The 15,830-nt window shown below is 38.9% G+C and overlaps 1 protein-coding gene across 8 annotated transcripts in view; it reads left to right on the top strand.

Moving 5' to 3' along the window:
- Positions 1-15,830, top strand: part of EYA1 (EYA transcriptional coactivator and phosphatase 1) — a 159,212-nt gene that overhangs the window by 52,386 nt on the left and 90,996 nt on the right. The window contains exon 1 of one of the 8 annotated variants that reach the window (XM_059862116.1): positions 13,842-14,024. The exons of 6 other annotated variants lie outside the window; for them this stretch is intronic. The gene's annotated coding sequence lies outside the window, so the exon portion shown is untranslated. Of the gene's footprint in view, positions 1-13,841; positions 14,025-15,494; positions 15,616-15,830 lie in introns of those variants that run through there. One more of the 8 variants, XM_059862124.1, reaches the window with a different exon arrangement.

Below are 15,830 nucleotides of genomic sequence, written 5' to 3'. Positions count from 1 at the left end.
CTTTTTTTTCAGGTGAAAAAGTGAACTTTCTAAGAGCTTCAAAGGCTGAAGCATTACACAAACCCTAAAATGAGCTTATGTTGTGGAGCAGGGCTTTTTGATACATCTCCTTAGCACTTTGAATACAAACTTTGATAGTTTTACTTGAGCAAAGACACGATCTATGAGGAAAAGTAGAATTGCAGTGATGAATTCATCATTGGTATGAAAACCTTGTAGGCAGGCTTTTTATTTACATCTTGCTAAAGACTTAACTTCCTTCAAAATCCCCTATCTTTTGCATTTAATAAAGACCATAATTAATAGAACAATGCATAGGTATCAGTATCTTTAAAATCTACTGATTTCAGCTGTGTTCAACTTTTCAGCTTTATTTTTAACACTGATGGTGAAAACATGTGACATTGTTGAGTCTAGTTGGTTATAATCTTTGGTCACTTGTCTTTATTAATAAAGGACAGAATCAATTTAATATGGTTCTGAATTAATATAATTTTAATTGTTTTACAAAAAGATATTGAGTTTATTACTAATATTACTTAGAGGTGTGAAATTTTCACCTTTGTTTCTTGTTTAGTGCTTTCCCCTTCCATTACTGTTTTACTAGAAACAGGTTTCTGAAGAGGAGTTAAGATAGTAGTAAAAATAATGCTGTCTGAGGGAAATTACATTAAAAAGGAAAAACTTGTTAAAACCAGAGGGAAATACGGGTTTTCAGAAAATTGCACCATACAGTAATTTTTTAAGACATTCTAAATGCAAAGACTTTTCAGCTTTTTTATTTTTACATATTTTAAAATATTTTTTGATAGTTTAGGTAAAAAGATTCCTGATTTCAGACTTGCTTGTTTCAGGAAAAAATCCTTTTCTACAGACCATTGATAATTTTCCCAAACCAGATGACTCTAGCTGGAAATCATCAAGGCATCAGGTCATTAAGTGAGGATGAAAGACTCTTGCTTCACCTCTCCCTGATGCAAAGTTTTTTCCCACCATTTTAGGCCCTGAGGTTGCCAACAGTCTTCCCTTTTGCTTTGAAACAAGCTGACAGCCTCAGGCATTGCAGCAGGCTGTGTAACAAAGCCTTTTCAAGACCTGCTTGGTGGAAAATCAGATTATTTATGAGCTCATACATGGTACCAATGTTGTTGGCTTGTAGTTCTTTTCCAGTGGTCTCATCCTTCCCTACATTGCTGTGGTGCCTTTGATTTTATTTTTTGGTATCCATCAAAGTAGACTGAAAGAATGGGTGAAGAAAGATGCTCTTCATTGACATCACTCTTGCTTATCATCTGCTGCTATGTGGTAAAGAGGAGAAAGTCAATCTGACCCACATATAAGAGAGGACAGTCCAGCTGTTAACAGCTCCAGGTCTGAGATTGAAAAAATAAATTCAGAAAATTTATAATATAAATAAGAGGTGACTTCTTGATTGCAGCCATAGCTGGTCCCTGAAAGGAAGCAATGCACAATTTTTGTCTGTAGTGTTGTTTTCCTTCCTTTAGCAGCTCAATAGAACCTGATTTCTTGAGGGACAGTTTTACTTTGGTAGGTAGGGACTGAAAGGCTATTGTGTGACAACTGACAGATCTTACCCTCTGGGGAACTGTCTTTCTATGCAAAATGAATTTGCCCTGTCAGCAAAATCAAAAACTTCATTAAAAAAAGCTGAACAGAGCTGTAAATGGAGATCAGGCAGTTTCTTGTTATAACCTGGTTTCCTAAAGCAAAAAGGCTTTTGCAAAATTCTTTGTATGTGTCTGTCTAGCTGCATATCTCCTAATAACTTTTTAATTTTTTGGGAAATCTCAATCCAGTCTGATGGAAAGCTAGCCAGCCTCAAACATGTCACACTCCTTTAGGCTTCAGGAAAACACAAAGATGGATTGTGGAGAGTGTGTGGAGGTGTCCTTGGCTGATGAGAGGCTAAAGACAAATGTCCTTTGGGTGGACATCTGTGAAACTCTAGGAGAGGGCTGTTGTGTGCTGCTGATGGTATGGTTGGAGGCATGCTGGTCTCCAGTGCAGGCAAACTGCCTTTTGGTCCTAAAGGTGCTGTTGATGATGTAACCCCTGGTATGTCCCTCTCCCCAGACTGGGGAGTTGGTAAGAGGTACCTGGCTGGTCTCAGGACTTCCAAGCCCAGAAAATTCGCTTTTAAGAAACTTGCGTCCCCAAAGCCAGAAACCTTTCCTCTCCAGAACTACACCAATGCCATCAGCACACCTCTCCTTCTTCCCTGCCGCTTGATTCTCTTCTCTTAAGGCACCCCATGATCTTTTCTTCGAGAAGATTCTCTTCTCTTCCCAACATGGAAGCTCCAAACCCATTGCAGCTGCTCCACCACTGTATTTCAGCCTGGTTCAAAGCACTGCTTTCAGCCAGCTGTGCTCCCCCTGGCTGCCCATGTTCATTGCCTCTGCCTCCATGGGCACTGGATCTCTTGAAGTTATCTGTGTGGGGAAAAATATCCTCCCTTCCCCCACTCCTGGTTTTCAGGAGATGTAAAAAAACTGGTTAGAAGCAGCAACTGTGAAAATTGAAGCCTGTGAGCTATAAAACAGAGGGCATCTCTGGCAACCCTGTAAGTAACTCTAAGCCTGTAATTCTCTCTACTCACAGCCTTGCTCTGAAATACCCTGGCTGACCTTCCTGGCACATTGTGGGGAAAGTTCAAATATAGTCAAATGCAAAAATCTTTCATTTATACTTGCTGTCATTAGCTTCTGGAATGTCAAAGCACAATTTCTCGGACTGCTTGATGGGTTACAGGTTGATTATCTCTTATTCTAGTTTTAGTGGTTCTTTTGATCCTATTATTTTTTTGTAATTGTACTTCTAATTATTTTAGAAGTTCTCAGGATACTGACACTCTATGCATCTAAAAGGCATTTCAGCAAAAATATGAATGGAAATATCCTTAGAGATGAGGATTAGGAGCAGCATGAGGAATGGAGTAACTCTCATTAGGATGGAGACTTCTTCTGAGTATAAAATGCTAGCGGAGCATCCTGTAGTGTCTGTATGAAAAGACTCTGTGTTCCTTCTGTATTTATAGACTGCAGAGTGGGAGATGCAGACAGTGCATACCCGGAATTAGATAGTTATTTTAGATGGAGAAAAGCAGGAGGGAAATTTTCAAATTAGAGTGTGAGCACATAACCATGTGACTTACTCAAATTAATAGGAACCGCATAGTGTAATCTCTATGCACCACTTTGAAAATTTCCCTGGGTATTTTTATGCAATCAGAATAATATGCAGGCAATAAAGCAAAAGCCAGTGTAAATACAAAGTGATCACATAATTTTACATGTTTTTAATTATTGACATAAACTCCACTTTTCTCCAGAAATAAAAAATTCGTATGAATGAAGTAGCTAAACGCAAAAGAAAACAGTTTCAGCAATTATTTAGAATGGATTTTTTTTTAAATTTACTTTCTAATGAAGTCACTAAACCTGCTTGCACGTTTAGAAAATATATTTAAAATCTTTACTCACAGGTATGTATAAAAGCCCCCCAAAATACAGATTATTGCATCACTCTAGAGGAGATGTTTATGTCAATCAGATCACCAGGTATCAAACAGCCTTCTGGTAATGTATCCAGAGTCTTAACTGGATCTCAATATTGTGTTAAATGAATTCTTTGTACTCTGAAGACTGTGGCTACACTGCAGGATGATATGAGAAAGGTGAAGGAAAGGCTTCTGCATTTGTTTCAGAGCCCATCTATCCGCTGTGCCCTGTGTCCAGTTACTGCTGGCTTAGTAAAAGACACATGGTGCTTATCATTAATTAAGTAATGAATGGTGTTAACTTTATTATCCACTGGGCTTTCATTCAACATCATAAATCCAATAAAGCAAAGCTCATGGTTTCTGACTGTCAGTTCAGCTTGGGGAAAGAATGAAAGATGAAGCGGTTATGTCTGAAAACAAATATCATATGGTGTTTGCATCCCCTCCAAAACTCAAGAGCTGCAGAGCTAATTTCAGCTGTTAGTATATTGCTGTACCACCTTGGCTTTCCCAGGACAGATGCAGCAGGTCAAAAAATGACAATGCCTGTAAAATGAGAATAATTCTGAATCAATAAAGCCCTTAAAAAGCCTGGCACGAGAAGTAGGTATTCTGCAGCTTTCCCTGTCTACCAAGTGGTTTTCACATTTTAAAGTCTTGTCCAAAAGCAGCAATTTTCTGCCAAATAATTCCATCACCAATTAGTCTGTCATGGGCTTTGTCAGCTCATCTTAACTTCTCTGCCCTATAGACTGAATGCTGGATGCAAAAGATCAGAGGAAAGAAATGTTTTTCTTTCTTTCTGTCTAACACAGCTTTAACCAAAAGATCCTCAACTGCTGACGTTGTAAAGCAACAAAATTCCTTCCCAAGACCCCAAACTCAAAAAAGAAACAATAACATCTCCAGCAGGACCAAGAGTCTCACACCCTTCCTAGCAAGATGTGGTTAGAGAGGTAAGGAGGAATATATAACAAATTGATCAGTATCAGAGAGAGTGATCCCCTACAAACAAAACACAGACACCTTCTTGATCCTATAGAATATCTAAGAGAATAAATTCCCCTGGCAAATACATGTGGGCATTCTCCCAGAGAAGGAAATTTTAACAGGCTCGTGTAAAGAAAGGAAACTGTGTAAATTGTGTAATGAAACAGTAAATTGTGAGAGCTGGAAAATCCTTCAAGGTCAATGTGGACATCATCAGCTGTTGCTGGCAGCTCATGAAGAAATGGACAGCAAAACCTTGAGCCACCCAGCTTGTGGTGCCACGGGAGTGTCCTCACTGCCAGTATAATTCAGAATATCAGTGATTCCTACTTCAGGGGTTCAGATCAGGAGAGATGAGAGAGTGAAATCTAGATAATTTCACAGAAATGATCTAATATATACATCCACTCCGTTCTCTTACCTGCCAAGTCAAGAGGAGGGAAGTAAGCACCTGACACACCATAGGGCAGTCACCCCTGTGAGGGAGAACAAGCTCCAAGGAAGGAATTTGTAACGAGCTTAGGGGCGAGACACTGGTGTGTTGGACAATGCCATGGCTCCTGTGATAAATGTTCTCTGAAAAGTAATTTCCAGAGCTAGAAAGGAATTATGTAAATGGAGAAATAATCAGATAAGGTGATCAACTGTGAAGAAATGAAACAGTCTTTCAGGGCTCAGTTATGAAAAGATGATTAGAATGCATTTAGCAGTTTTCAGCTAATGAAGTTAGAGTTGTAATTGAAGGCAGGTGAGGAAACCAAACAAATTTTAAATGATAAATCAGTATTTATGGTTTTTAGGCTTGGAAGAAGTCAGAGCTTCATTTTTTTTTTCTTTTTTTGATTTCTATTTTGTGAATCCATTTGCATGTTTCAGAAGTACATTTTTGGGGATTTTCAAATAATGGAGCTAATCCAAGTCCAATACAGGTGATGAAAATTTAGTGGGTTTACTTCTTTCAGTAGACCCAACCCTACAGAGATGTTAATTTGGATAGCATGGCATTTGATGTTAGGCAGGGAAGGATATTGTGGCTTATTAGTTCTTCTGGGATGGAAGGAGAGAAACACATTGTCATATGCTAAAGGAGATATTGGCTGTCACTCCCGTGAGCACATGACACCTATGTGGAAATCTTATGAAGTCTGGGTATCACTATTTTTATTAAATATTAGGTTATCACATTTCCACTGATGTCTGCCTGTGTACTTTCATGTTTATTGACTGTTAGATGACATCACTGCTTTCTGATTGCAAATACTTTGCATTATTGCTAGCTCTCAGCTATTTAAGGGAAGATTTATTGGTATTATCCATGGATCTTTCTAGCAAGAGAAAAGATGCACATGCTTAAACAGTGCTGAAGCTGGAAATTTGGCAGGTATCCCTAAGCTGTGCAGTGCAGTTTTACTGCAGAGAAACTTATGTCTTGCAAAGTTAAAAGCAAGCTCAGGTGAGTGTAAAGATTTGGCAAATCAGTGTCTCAGACCAATCTCTTAGATCTCTGTGATTTATTGGGTTTTTATTCATAGTCATGAGTTTCTAAACCAAATATAAACAGAATTCTTCTTTTGTTCAGGCTCTCTAAAGTCCACTTCTCTTACTAAATTAATAGGAAACATTTTATTGCATTTTAACTTACAGCTATTTTCTCACTGCCATTAATTTCAAGTAATTTTATTTTACCCATTCACATTTTGAGAAACTGCTGTCTTGGTGCACTCAAACACGATGAGATAACTAGACTTGTTTCCAGCAGTACACAACCCCCTTGAGGTCAGGAGGACAGCTGATGGGTACCCCAGTCCACTTTTGGACTGGACTGCAGGGCAGTGGCCTGGGCTGAAGCAGACCCCAGCATTGGCTGACAGTAACCTTGTAATGTAGGTCCTGCTCAAAAGAATTTCATCCTGCACATTCATCAGATGGTAAAAAAAATTTAGGCTATCCCATATTACATTGATGTAAAAATAGTTGTCCTAAAAGTTGCTGCTTTAGTGCATGTGCTGCATTACTATATTCTATTATTTACTTACTTACCAGGAAAACAAGAGGCAAATCCTGTAATTCATCAGCTAGTAGAGTAAGATTTGTATAAGCCTCCTGCTGTGCTTGGTGTACCACATTTGCCTGAGGCCAAGTATTGTGATGCTGATTCTGTCTTAATTCAAGCTTTAGAGATGCATACAGAATATTTTATAGTATTTTGAAAGTGAAGATATTAAGAGTGTTTTCTCATTTAAAAACAAACAAACAAAAAAGAAATTATGAGTGTTTTACAAGAGTGGAGATTGGAGAAGATAAATGCACTCTAAGGCTATCCCTGCTGCTTTGTGGCAGCTTTTTTTGGGTTTCACGGAAGAATAAGAGCCTACTGAGGGGCAGCCACTCTCCATCCCTTGGATTTCCCATTTTCAGCTGCTCCTGAGACCATCACCCAGTTTCTGAATTCAAAACCATTCTAGATACCCATTAAGATTCAGGAGGGGGAGCCTTCATTCTGGAGGCTTGAGGTGTGGGTAAATTTCATCAGTGGCTGCAGAGCCTGGGGATGCTTTAGTGAATGGCCAAAGCCCATTGGGGCTTGGTGGAGCAGGAGATGTCCTCAGCCAGGGCAATGCAGCCCTTGTGACCCAGGCACCACAAGGCATCACATGCACCATTCAGCCTCCAGAAGTTTAATTTTGGGGTTTTTTTCAGTAACTGTTTCAGTCACCTGCAGTGGAGTACATTGGTGGAATATCTTTCAAACTAATGCATTTCCAGGCTACTAAAGCTAATAAATTTTCCAAAGTGTCTCTAATTTTGTCTTTTGCACTTTCCAAAAGAGCTATTAAAAATCAGCCTGGTTACAAAAAATACCCTGCTTGTAATCACAGCAGCACTAGATTCACTAAAGACAAATCAGCATTTCTGAGTTGCACTTGACTCATTCCCTATACTGTAAGCAGACAGAAGGCAATTTTTTAAAAATCAAATAATGAGAGTTAAAACCAGGTTACTCAACTTTACTTCAAGTTCTTCATGCAGTTGTCTGCTGTTGTGTGTAGCTCTGTGTCCTGTTCTCCTTATGATATTGCATAAGGAGAACAGGACACAGAGTGTCTGTACCTGGTACAGACAAAAAAGAGTGTCTTTTCTGCCTCTGCCTCTGCAGCATCCATGCTGTGTCTCTCAGCTCATGAACTGGCATCCAGTGCAAGATGCATTTTTGTTTGTCTGGGCCTAGTTTAGCAACACCTTTTAATAGGGGGGGACTGTGTATGGAGATTCCTACATTGTGCAAGACAAGGCATCCCTAAAGATGCATTTTCAGAACTTCCTCAGCTGAATAGCTTGGGTGGATATGAATGCTTCTCTCTTTTGGGCATGCAGATGTGGTACAAGACAGACGGGCAAGGTATAGGATTTGTTTTTTAGATACTGGAATCACAATTTTGCTTGTTCTTAATTCTTGTGAAACTCACTTAAAATTCTTGTTTTAACCTATTTCCCTTTAAATTAGTGACAGGTTTGCAGGGACAAAATTTCTGACTGCTGTCTGAATTTTTTCCCCCTTGAGCCCAGGTTTGAAAGGGATCTGTTATCTTGTGTTTGTGAGCTCAAAGTGTAATTATGAATAATTGGTTTAAGAATTAAATATTTCTTCAGAAGGGTATATATTAAAGCAGGATAATCTGTATAATGCCATTAATTTAAAAAAAAAATCCATATTAGTAGCCTGGAAGTATCCAAGTAGTAAAAAGAGTTTAAGCTTTGTTTACATTTTGGCTGCAAGAGGTGCCTCTCTTTAAGTATTTAGATAAACAAACCAAAGCTGCTGTTTTCATTAGCATGTAACACAGAGCCCAGTTTCCTTACCTGAGAGAATGTTAAACTAAAATTCAGTGGCAGAAAACAATTTGATCTCTTGCAAATATGAGTCTTGATAAACCTTACGCTATGGGAAAAAAGCCCCAACAAACCAACCTTCAAGTCTCGTACCTATTGACATTGCTTAATAAAAACATCTCGCGTGCTGGTGCTTCTGGGTGTGTTTCCAATAGCAATGTGATTGCAAGGCTCCGTGGATAAAGTTACCAATCCTTTGAATTCTGACCTTCAGTCTAAAACAGCTTTAGAGGTTACTCTTTTTCCTTTTCGTGAGATTGCAGAGAAAAAGTTAATGCTGCTGGAAGGAAGCGGGGGAGGGAGCTGGGCTTGGAGATGAGAACTGGGTCTTTGAAGCCATCTGAGAAGTTTTCCTTTGGCCTTGATTTGTAACAACAAATATTGGCAGTCTGAGTCAGTAATTATACGAAGTTTCAAAATGGAGCTGAATGCTCTATTTTGAAATTTCTGTGAATACAATTACTATTGAGACCCAATTGATTTTGAGGGAAATTATACTGTTGGGTTGGACAAAGTCTGGATTCTTGGGGCAGCTTGTAGCCACCAAAACCTGAGAGCAGCTTCAGTCCATCATCTGTGTCTACAGGGAGGGGAAACCTCGAAATTGGGTCCCCTGCATTGACTGGAAGTGTCTTTCTCTCTCCCCTGAGGATGAAGGTTTGGATGATCATCTTCGACTAAATCTTTAATTTTAGATGATTACACATAGGTGAGAATCTAGCTTCTGCTGAACAATTGATGCTCATGATATGGTTACTATAAGCTTTAGAAGAAGCTATTGTGTTAAATTACCTAAAAACAGTTTCTGGGAAAAACATCATTGCAAGTATAAATAAGTCACAGGACTATGTTAACTTAGATTTCCACTTTGTCCTTTTCATTACAAGGCCCACAGTGGGGAATATTTATGCATGTCCCTTTGAGAAGATATTCAGATCACCAAAAGAAAAATTTGTGTGACTGAATATTTCAAAGTTAAGGATGTACATATTCACTGTATTCAGCTAATGGAATGTTTGTAATTTGAATGTGTATTGATTAGTCATAAATACAGGTTTGTCTTAATAATTTGTCAAAGTGAGCTTGGGTTGCTGTTCTTTCAATATTCTTTCTAATTCAAAATGCTTTAATCAATAATTATTTTCTCTATATAATAATTCTTGGGGTTTTTGTGCCACCTTACATGTCATCAAATTATGTAATAATTGGCACAAATAACTAAAATACAGTAATGATCCACTGCTCCATCTACTGTTGAACAGTGACATGAATAACACTCCAGAGAAAAATACAAAATGCATTTAGGAAATAAAAGCAAAATGGAATTTACAACAAAAAAACCCCTATTGTTTCTGTGGTTAAAGAACAAACATCTTTTTCTAGCGGAGTATTCTGATTATGACCTTAATTCAGAATTGAAAAACAAAGAGGAACTGTCCATCTACTTTTTCACCTTACAGGAGGTGCTGAGAAAACTGTTTTTGTTCATGTAAGTGGGAAAAAGTTGGAAAAAAAGGCAATCTAGTATTACTGAGCTGACACATGTCATACAGGGTGCTGTATTTATATCACTGGCAAAAATGTAAGTTATTGCTGTGAAAAAAAAATTGCAATGGTTTTAAAGTCCTACTTTTATTCTAGTAGCACTGAATGAAAGATGAGGAAGGCCTAAACAGTCGTGGGAGGATGAGCTATGGAAAAATGACATGTGTGTGAAATGATGTGTTTTATAGTCTTTACAGAACAACAGGACTTGATTATTTTGTCAGCTCACTGGTAATCTCTCATTTGTAGTGTGCTCTTCCTGCAACCCAGTCTTCTGAGGAACTACTGATTATAGCTTTTATCACCCCTTAGAATGCTAGCAAGCTGCTTCTCATCATCAGTGGTGCATTTGATTTGACTTTTTCATTTTTATAAGCAAATTATTATTCACGTATCACAGTGAAGGATTATTTTTTTCAGAGTTTAGGCAGTTATGTTTCCATGCTGAGATGGAGTAAAAGCCTGAATGTCAATTAGAAAAATTAACTGTTTTTTAAGGAAGCTCACAGCTTGCAATTTACTCCCTTCATTTCACCCCCTATCTTGTAAACTGATAATTCTTCAAATAACTTTCTTCAGACACATTCTTGTCTTCAGCAGAACTTCTTTTATAAACAGTTGCATGTTTATGTGTCTTTTGAGCAGAGGTTATTGTGCAACAAATAAAAGTAACACTCCACTTATTCTTAGGTGTTCAGACAGTATTAAAAATCCCCCTGTAAAACTCTTGAACTTTATTGGAAAATGGAAGATAATTTTCTATAGCTCAATTTAATAGCTAAGACATTGCTAACATGAGGACTGTTGTAGTTGGAAAAGCTACACTACTCTTAAACCTGCAGTAGAACTCAGAGCTCTGCCCTCAGGATGTCACAGACCTGGTGTCTCAGTCTTTAGGGAAAACCCATCACTTTTGGGTAGAATAAGTACTTCAGATAATGTGGAGACCAAAGCTTTTCAGTATTTTTGTGTGTCAATCATTCCCTTTCCAAGATTTCTAGAAGACACAAGTAATTTAGAGTGTTAAAAAATTCCCAAAGGGAAATTATAGTATTAGATACATTTAAGTTTAAATTCACCTAGGAAAAGTTTCCTTCACCCTGACAAACTACTTTTTTATTTTGCATTTAGAGTACTGAGTATATATATAATTTACACTACAGATGCTTGGAAATATATATATATATATATATATATATATACACTCACTATTTTTTCCTCACTTTAACATAATGCTTTAAAGATGCAAGAAATCTACTGGGAAAAAAAAGCATACTTTCACTTTGGAGAGTGAAAAATTGAGATACACTAAGGGATTGCCTTTCAAACTAGACTTCGAATGCTTCTTCTGTGGGCAGTCTCTGCATTTGTTTATGTCATAGCTGTCAGCTATTTCAGAATCATATGTAAGTCATGCATTCATTCAAAAAGCTAAAGCAGCATCTACTTAAGATTAATAAAGATTACTAATTCCTATTTTTAATTATACTAAATGGTTTTGTAATTTGTACTGAAATGATGGATTGATAACAACTACAACTGCATGCAAACTAGCAAAACTAGCAAACTGGGGCCAACAGTTCATATGTGTTTTGGCTAAGAACCATGGCTAACAGCACATACCTTTTCTTATAATACATTACACACAGACCTTAGTTCAGTATGAATTTTATCCAATATATCTTGAAAGAATATAAGTAAATTGTTCTACTAAGGCACACTGATAGTTTTTGGACAGAACACTTTAAGTGGTTGATTTCTGTCACTTTTACTGCTTGTATTTACCAAGGTCTTTCTGCTTTTGCTCACATGAGTAGCATGAGAAAATACGGGCTCCTGTCAAATGCTGCAAACTTCTGTTCCAGCCAGGGATGTCTCTAGGCAACAGCTGCTATGTGTAAGATAAAACTTGTATGGAGGCATAGGAGGGATATTGCTGCTTCAGAGGGTTCTGACGTTGCACTGCAGTTGTTATGGGAAGAGCCAGGTGGTGGCTCTCAGGAGCAATGGGATACATCTTTTACTTTAGTGGAGTGTGGTCTTCCTAGGCCTATTTCTAATATTAAATATTTCAGTAGTATTTCCTGCTTGGAGACAAACATATGAACATCCCACTGTTCCATATCCATCTTACATCTAATTTTTCTTAATTACCAGAACATCTGTAATCGTGGCACCTAAGAGCCCAGTAAATGTTGTGCTCCAGATGGACCCATTTTACTTGTGCTAAAACAAGTGTGTGACACTGCATATGAAGTTAAAACCATATTGCATGAGTAATGGTTGTAATAATATACCCAGTGGCTTGTTGTGCATTTGATGTTATGTAATAGGCCTGGTCCTTCACTTCTTAGGACTCTTGAGATGCCAGCTGCATTAATGGGAATGCAGAATCAGGACAAATTTAGGCATGATGTAAACATATGCAAATCCCAATGAAATCTCCATTCCAAACCCAGTGTTAGTGCAATTGTGGTTTGAAAATGATGTTGGGTGCCAGTGACCAACAACCCACCCTGCACTGATTTGGTATGCAGTTACTGGGAAGAGCAAACCCCAAAAGATAAGTAAACAAACCTCTTTTAAGAAGGTTTCAAATCGGTGCAGTACTCAGCTGTCATAATTAGATTACCTATTGAAATAAAAAGAACTGCACTCACTTGAACCAAATGAGGATCTGGTCCATGGTATCAGCTGTAGGATAAGTTCATAGGTTAGACCCTATCACGGGGTAATGATATACACTGATCTGAAGTCCAATCTTCAGACATCTGATAAAGAACTTTAAGGCACTCTTTAATGGCTGTATAAACACAGAGGACCCCACTTTATCTCATATCCCCCATCTAGATCACTTATATGGCTTCAGTTCCCATACTGCCTACATGCCATACTACAGAAGAGATTAAAAATTCAAAGCTGATTCTTTTCTTGCAATGCATCGCCAACACCCTTTTTCTGATCATCTTAGCCTCTGTGTAATTTATCCCATGTTTATCCTCACATCATCAAGCTCTGTGCGTGTGTGTGGGGATCTGTCTTACTTTAATTAAATACAGAGACTGGGCACACTCCTGAAGTTATTACTTAGATATAACTCCCAGTAGGGACTACAAACTAGACAACAGTAAGCCTGTTTCGGTCACCTTTACATTTATAATACTAAAATTTATTCATATATTTGTGCTGTTTGGTTTTGGTGTGTTTTTATTTTCAGTAATGGAATGAAATAGATTTACGCTAAAATTTGCATGCATCATTGAAGTCACAGTCTTCTTTTTAAATATTTTTTTATTTCCATAACAACATTTAAGTATCACTGTTTTTGAAAAAGGGTTTTGAGTTACATTTTCCAGTGTTAGCTTGTACCTCTCAACAACAATATAATATTTTTTGAGTTTTTCTAGGAAAAAAAATGAACTTCTGCTTTATTAAAGTCTGTGCCTGATATTATACTTTTAATAGATGTAGCTCCTACAGTCAGTGAAGCAAGATGTGTCTTTATATCAGATTGGGTAGGGCTTTTAAAAAATGATCTTATTAACACTGCTAAAGAATTCAGTGGTAAGCATTTTCCAGAAGATTGTGGCTGTTCCAAAAAAGCATATAGTTCAGAATGATTGCGTAGCCTCGTGCTTCAGGGCTTCAGTGACTTTTACCTGATAAAACTGCGTGACTCCATAGTAAGTAATTTGCATTTCTTTCACAGTTTAATATAGAACACGATAAATAGTTTTCTTGGCGTGAGCTGTGGTTTGTGACTCCGAAGAAGTGATGGGATTGTGTTTGTGCTGGCTACGCAGACGGGCCCAATCGAAAGCTGCTTATTTTGACCTGGCTTCCCATATATGGTGTGTGACTGTCCCGAGATCCCTTTTCTCCGCTAAACAAAATGAAATCCTAGGTGCGTTTTCAGCTCGAGGTTGACTTGTAGCTTTGCAAACCGATCTGCTTTCCTGAAGTATTCCCAATGTACTTGCTGCAAAATAATGTCTCACTTACTGGGATGTAGTAGCCAGAAGATATTTCTCCTCTAGAAGTATTGCTTTCACATTCACAGATTAGTTAATTGAAGGTAAGGATATATTAGCAGTGAATAACCACAGGTTTTTGTTAAGAGAAAAAAAGTAAAAAAGTTCTGTTTCAATCTGTTTATACAGTATAAAGTTGGGGGGGGGGTTTGATGATTTTTGGTTTTGTTTTGGTTTTTTAAAATTTAGTACTTTAGACCTGGCGTGGTATTAAGACTTCTTTTTTGGTACTAGGAATCGTTACGCTGTTTTCCTCATCATATTTGGATTATGTGCACTGAAAAACAGTGTAGAGCAATTAGTGTTACATGAAGTGAAAGATACTGTCTGCATAGTGGAAATGCTCTGGAGAATGCTGGTCAAATTTAGTTACTATGTATGTTATAATGTTTTTTAACATAATGTATGTATTTTCGAAAGAGTTAGGGTTTTTTTTTTTAATTATGAGCAACTAAAAGTTCTGTAATAGAAAAGCATCATAAACCCATTTCAGTTTAATGGCTTGCTAATTAAATTACTTAATTACCTATTGATTGGTAAAAGCTAAGGTTACTTAATGCACAAATTTAACTCTGCGCAACCATCTCTCCCTTCTTTGGAAACATTTATATGGTCTGTGGAAACAGCCTTTATACAGTTTCAAATTTTAAAACTTTAGTAAGTGATTAATAATAATTAAAATTCGAATTTGGCTATATTTGCAATTGTTTTTAGGCACGCAGGTATTTAATGGTTTAAGTGGTTTAAACCATTTTAAAAGTTCCAGATATTTTATTTAATAAATACCCTTAAATTGGAGAAGGGTAGCTTAAATAGTTTTAGCAGACCCTTTCTTTACAAGGTTGCAAGAATCTCAGATATTTGAGAACAAATCTGTTACATATCCAATCAAAACGGCATGTCCGGACGCGCACGCTGGTTGTATGCTTAAGAGCCTCTATGAGTATCCCTATTTAGCTTCTCTCATTGATATAATGTTGGTGTAATTCCGGTTATTCTATTAGGACGGCTTTAGTTTAAACCCAGTTTACAAGAGGGGACGCATCTACGGGCAATTCAGCTTTCTAAATGAGGAGGGACCCGAGGGATTTTCAAGAGTTTTTTCTGGGGTGAGGCTGAGGAAGGTGCAAAGGAGGGGGGCCCTGTCGACCGGGCAGGGGGCGGAGGGGGCGGCCGGGGGCCAGGGGCGCGCAGTTTCCGCGGCGGAGCGCGGCAGCCCCGGCTGCGTTTCGCCCGTGCAGGAAAGCTGACTTCAGACCGCGCAAGCCTCATTGCAGTTGTTGCTTTTAAACCAATAAGGCTGGGACAAGAGAATAGCTGCGGTTTGCATTACAAAAACAAAAACAAAACCCAAAGGGGAAAAGAAGAAAAGAAAAAAAAAAAAAAAAGAAAAAAAGAAGGCGAAGGGGAGTGAGAAAGGAAAGCGGGCGCGGGAGCCGCGGCGTGCCCCCAGGCACTGCCTGGGCAGACACACACGGCTGAGCAAACAGACGGCGGGGCTGCAGGCAGCCTCTCTTGGCCGCGCTTTGTCTGCCCAGCCCGGCCCGGCGCGGCCCGGCCCCGGGGCGCTCCTGCCCCGCCGCGCCATGGGAGGCGCGCCCGCCGCTCTCTGACCCACGGAGCTGCGCCGGCACCGTGAGTACCGGGGGCACGGACAGCGGCCGGGACAGCGGGTCGGGCGAAGCACCGGGGAGGACAGCAGCGGGGAAAGGGGGCCGCTGCCGCAGCCCGGCTGCCGAGGGGCGCGGGGTCCCGGGCGGTGCCGAGGGGCAGCGGCGCTTTCCGCGCGTTCTGCCGCTCCGGAGGAGAGCGGCGCTCAGTTATAAATCACTGCAGTTAATTTTGGCCGT

This window comes from Haemorhous mexicanus, chromosome 1, assembly GCF_027477595.1.
Source record: "Haemorhous mexicanus isolate bHaeMex1 chromosome 1, bHaeMex1.pri, whole genome shotgun sequence".
In the NCBI taxonomy this organism is placed as follows: Eukaryota; Metazoa; Chordata; class Aves; order Passeriformes; family Fringillidae; genus Haemorhous; species Haemorhous mexicanus.
This window is presented reverse-complemented; position numbering and strand designations above follow the sequence as displayed.